The sequence below is a fragment of the Oryzias latipes genome, chromosome 13 (genome assembly GCF_053564925.1).
Source record: "Oryzias latipes strain Hd-rR chromosome 13, Olatipes_Hd-rR_3.1".
Taxonomy (NCBI): Eukaryota; Metazoa; Chordata; class Actinopteri; order Beloniformes; family Adrianichthyidae; genus Oryzias; species Oryzias latipes.
Window position 1 is genome coordinate 35,625,955 of NC_136249.1, and position 6,000 is coordinate 35,631,954.

Below are 6,000 nucleotides of genomic sequence, written 5' to 3' on the forward strand. Positions count from 1 at the left end.
GCTGAAACAGGCCGTCCAGAATCCTCCAGTAGATGTCTCAGAAAGTCTGTAGGGGTTTCAACTGATGTCAGTCAAACCTAAACTCTTCAAAGTCGTCCACGCTGCGCTCTCTCAGCAAACACCACACAGTGAAAGTTTGGCCCTTTTAAGGATCATGTCCTGCAGAAAACCCAAACCAGGATTCTGGATCAGGAATGCAGCTTTGTTGTTCTGTTGTTCTGTTTTTAGCCGGGACTTCCAGTAAACTGGGTTCAGCGGAGGAGGAGGAAGCTGCCGATAACCTCTGCTGGCTCCTCCTGAAGGATGAGATGTGGAAATCATTTCTGGGAGAAACATCTGATTAAACAATGGGACGGCGTCCGGCTGCAGGGGAGCAAACTGATTCGGTTGTTTTCTCATTAGCAGCAGCTGGGAGGAAGAGGAGGGACCACCTGATGTGACAGGCAGCAGGAGGATTGGCACTGTTCTTCCTCTCAAATGTCTTCATCTGCTCCCCTGCATGGATCTTCAGAACATCCACCATAATCTGGCCCCCCGATGGACTCATGACTGATCCATCAGCATCTTCATCTCTGCCTCTGAGCAACTAAAGTGTGTCATTAGAGCTAAACTGTGCATGTAGATTACTGATTACAGATGCTCCATAAAAACTCTTTTAGTAAGTTTTTAGCTTCTTCTGACTCCCTTTAGCTCAGATGTTCCTGGTTCATTTCTACTCTCGCATCAGTCGTGCTGTACTGAGCTGCACCAGAGTTCATTTGCAAACAATCTGCACAGAGATGGTTGGTTTGGTCTGCAGCGGCGTTCAGGAGAACCAACCCCAGCCATCAAGGCCAAGTGGGGCCCATACGGTTTTAACCCTTATGCCAGGGGTCGGGAACCTTTTTGGCCAAGAGAGCCATAAACGCCACATATTTTGAAATGTAATTTCCAAAGAGCCATACAATAATGTAGTGCCCCTTTCCCACACTGAGGCACGGAGACTTAACCTCTTTTAAGGTTCTTAATTCCGATTACTGCAGACCGCAACAAACGCCGTACAATTAATTCAGCAACTCCTGAATGTCTCCCGCCGAGACGAGAGCGCTTCTCCCAACTTTATATTCACCTGCTCCCGCTGCAGCCCTCCCATTTCCCTTATTTGGCCCATAGCTGAACCCCATTGGTCCAAACTACCTAACAACAGGCTGAGCGACAGAACTGATGGCCAATCAGATCTCTGCTTGATGCGTTTAATGAACTCCAGAACTTTTAACGCGGCCCAACAGCCGCTCAGTCCGCGACAATATGTTTAAAACTAAAAATACAAATGAATGTGTGCATTTGATTTAATTTCAACATTTTTAAAGTACAATAAGTCTGTGGATTCTTTTTAATAACATTGTTATTCTGTTGCTAATAAATGATGAGTATTTCTCGTGGTAGTTTTGCTGATGGTCTAGTCTGGTTGATACGTGGTGAGTTTCTTCTTCATGCAGGCGTTGAGACTTTAAACGTGATCGTAGGTCTGAATGTTCTGTAGATGTGACAAAGACTGCTCACATGCAGACGGGGAGTCAAACACACACTCACACGCTGCAGTGAGTGACGGGCAGCGGGTTTTACGTTTTTACAATCCCTGCGCGATTCACCTGCTGTCCTCACAACCCCCCCACCCCCTGCTTTCTCCCTCACACATCCCGTCCCCGCATCTGCGCGCTCTTTCTCAGAGACGGGAGCGCGCAGTTTTAGGCACGTCAATTCACAGGTTTCCAGTTGGTACAAACTCTGTGAAATAATAGATAATTGTAAACTTATAGCGCTGGCGCAGATTTCTCTCTCTAAGCACCGCTACTACTGCACGCCTCTGGCATCGCATCGCGCCCGAGAAGGACTGGTCTAATGAAAAAAAAGTATAATTAAAGATTTGTTTGCGAGCCACATGTGACCATCAAAAGAGCCATATATGGCTCGCGAGCCATAGGTTCCCGACCCCTGCATTATGCTATACTATGACCCCCCCCCCCCCCCCCCCCCCTTCCATTGAGGTGTTCTCCCTACCATGACAAAGGTGGATAAAGGTGGAAAGATTTCATGTAATCCATGGACACCAGTGAAGATCACAAATCATTGAAGAAAAAAGGTTCAGAGCACTGTCTAGTGGGTCTAGATGACCCCACTCCCAACGTTAAAGTGCCTAGGATAGAACAAGGGATACGCCAGTGTGGGCAAACGCAGGTGGGTCCATCACAAAAACTGGGAACAAACCCATTCATGGCCCACCTTCTCTGCAAACTTTTAAATCATTTGGGTCCCACATCCTGTCTGGGACGGAGGACGCTCTGGAGCGGCAGCCCCCTTTAGAAAAGGAACCGTCTTTATTTTCACCTTGCAGAGATGCACACGAAGCTTCTCTGTTGGGGAATTCTCTGTCTTCCACCTGGAACAGGAAGCACCAGGAAGCAAAAGCCAGAGGCCTGCTGGGTAATCACTTGGCCGACCTCCTGAAGGAGCCTGGTCCGGTAGATGATGGCAGTTGGTCCCGGTCTGGAGGAAACAGTTTGGTCAGATGTTTGCTTTCATTTCTTGTTGCGGCTGACCAATGGCTGGTCGTTTGTGATTCTAGTCTTTCGTGGTGAAAGTGGTTGAAGGTCATTAGAAGAAGGACTGCATCGCTCATCTGCATCTAAGTCCATTTTCCCTAAAATCTCCATCTGCTGTTAACCGTTGGGACATTTCGGGGACTGAGAATCCCTTCAGCACCTTCAGTCAGGAGCCTTTTAGCAAAGCGCTGCGCTGAAGCTCCTGTTCTGTGGAATCCACTGCACATTTCAGAATCTGAACACAGAAGCATGGGAGCCAATCCAGTGGTAGACTCTACCAGGTCACTCTAGGTCTGGTTTTGCCTAACTGCTGTCGGTGCAAGATTTCTCAGAGACTTCAGGAGGGGCTTTGTTTTCACACACATTCCAGTCGGGACGTTTCCTGCGCGTTCTCAGGACGGGCTGCATGTGAAAAACAACTTATCTGATGTTATGCATATTTGCAGATCGGCAGCAAGTCCCTGCAGATCGTTTCTGCAGAGTTTGTGCCAGAACGATGACAGATATCAGATGATCCCAAAAGATGCGGCCTTCCTCGTCTTCACGCAGCCTGAAGCACGTCCCACGCCGCGCGCATCGCTGCGCCTGCTTTCTGTGGCGCCTGCATTCTAAGTCCCGACGCTGACCTGCACGGAAGTCACCTGAACTGCACCTGACCTCCATCCTCAAGGGCCCCTCCCACTAGCAAACCAACCCCGCCGGCTGGTCCTGATAGAGATAACTCCGCCCATTTCAACAGTCAGCCAATAGGAACTGCTCCTATCTGTAACACCCCCAGTGGTCGTTTGCAGAAGTACAACATTTAATCAGAATGTGGGTGTTTGCAATAAAGCAGCCAAATCAGCCCCCCCCCAATATAAGATATGAACATTTGGAACTGGTCCACCAAACTGGTCTGGCAGGTAGTGAAACAGGAGCAGGGGGGGGGGGGGGGGGATTCAAAGTAATCCCCGCATTGTTGGGAAAAACTTTAGAACAACCAGAACAACAACGTCTAAATAAGAAACACAACAAACCGACACTGAAGCAGATCCATGGAGAAAAGAAGGGGCGGGGCCACCTGGGAGGAGCCAAATCAAAATCTAAACCAAAAAGATAGGAGACACAGCATACCGTGTGTCTGAGACCTTTGAAGGCAACCCCCTTTTTGCTTTGTCTACATTTAACTGCATTACCCCCCCCATGACTCCAGTCAGAAGCTTTGCTCAATCTGCATTTCTGTGACCCAGATTAGCATACTCAGATTAGCATATTCAGATTAACATATTCTGATTATCATATTCACATTAGCACACTCAGATTATCATATTCAGATTAGCATATTCAGATTAGCATATTCAGATTAGCATATTCAGATTAGCATATTCTGATTATCATATTCACATTAGCACACTCAGATTAGCACACTCAGATTAGCACACTCAGATTAGCATATTCAGATTAGCACACTCAGATTAGCATATTCATATTAGCACACTCAGATTAGCACACTCAGATTAGCATATTCATATTAGCACACTCAGATTAGCACACTCAGAGTAGCACACTCAGATTAGCATATTCAGATTACGCATATTCAGATTAGCATATTCAGATTAGCACACTCAGATTAGCATATTCAGATTAGCATATTCAGATTAGCATACTCAGATTAGCATATTCAGATTAACATATTCTGATTATCATATTCACATTAGCACACTCAGATTATCATATTCAGATTAGCATATTCATATTAGCATATTCAGATTAACATATTCAGATTAACATATTCAGATTAGCATATTCAGATTAACATATTCTGATTATCATATTCACATTAGCACACTCAGATTATCATATTCAGATTAGCATATTCAGATTAGCATATTCAGATTAGCATATTCAGATTAGCATATTCTGATTATCATATTCACATTAGCACACTCAGATTAGCACACTCAGATTAGCACACTCAGATTAGCATATTCAGATTAGCACACTCAGATTAGCATATTCATATTAGCACACTCAGATTAGCACACTCAGATTAGCACACTCAGATTAGCATATTCAGATTAGCATATTCAGATTAGCACACTCAGAGTAGCACACTCAGATTAGCATATTCAGATTACGCATATTCAGATTAGCATATTCAGATTAGCACACTCAGATTAGCATATTCAGATTAGCATATTCAGATTAGCATATTCAGATTAGCACACTCAGATGAGTCCACCCATTTTTGCTGCAGTGTTTCTGTTCTTCAGATCTTAATCCTCATTGTTTGCTCGACTAATATTTTACTGTTTTAAAACATTGTTATATAAAATGTGAATCAAAAGCTCTACGGAAACACCGACCTCCTGAGAAAAGGGGGATTAGAACACAGAAACGGTGAAGCAGGTGAAGATCTGCTAGAATTCTGAGGTGTGGTGGAGAATTCCCCTCAACTTTAAGTTTGAAGATTTTAAAAATCTGCCTGAAATTCTCTAACACTGGTTGTTTTTCTTCGATCCAGACAGGTTTGGGGTTTTCTGCTCCTCTACCTTCAGTGCGGCAGACAGACGGCGTCCATCAGCGTCTCTGATGATGTGAAGGTTTAGCAGACGGAACCGCTGGGCCGGATAACATCCTTCACATGGTTTGGCTGAGAAAATATTCCTCCACGTGTTTGTGACAGAAGTGCAGATGAAAGGAGAAGTTTGAGGTTTATTCTCTGTTTCTGGACCTCATGAAGGCTCTGCTGTTGGACGTGTCGAAGTCCAGATGGGGACCGTTTGGGTTTAATTGGCCGGTCAGTGGCCTCACCGGAGTTCAGGAGCTGTAAATGTGAAGACAGACCCGCTGGAGGAGTTTTGGGACACATTCTGTATCCGTGGAGGACAGCAGGACAGACATCCAGGCTTTTGGGTGAAGGAGAAGGAACGTGTTCTCCTTTCTGCCGTCAGCCGTTGGTTGTTGTTGAAAGAGGCGCTGCAGCTCAGTGCGAGGAAGAGATGATGACAAACCGATGACAGACGCCATGATCTCATCTGGTTTCTCCAAACAAAGTCCAGGTCTCTGACAGAAACAAGATCTGAGGAGACAGTTCCTCCGTAAAGTTTAGTCCCCTAAAAACAGAATTCCTCATTTCTATTCTGTATTGAATGAACAGGATTTGTGGGAAAACTCATTTGCAAACACAACGATTCTGGTGACATGAACTCCAGCTTCAGGCATTCACATTTCCTCAGTCTTTTCCTCCGTTAATATCGCCGACCTTTGACCCTGCATCCTGTTTGTGAGTCATTATCATGGTCTGTTATGGTCATGTGCAGAGTGAAGAATGAGGGAGGCGGTCATCTTTTCATGCTGCTGAAACTTCAACTCCATGCATGAATATCTGTAGTATCCGTTATTTTACCAAGAAACCTATGGAGGTCACATGACCTGT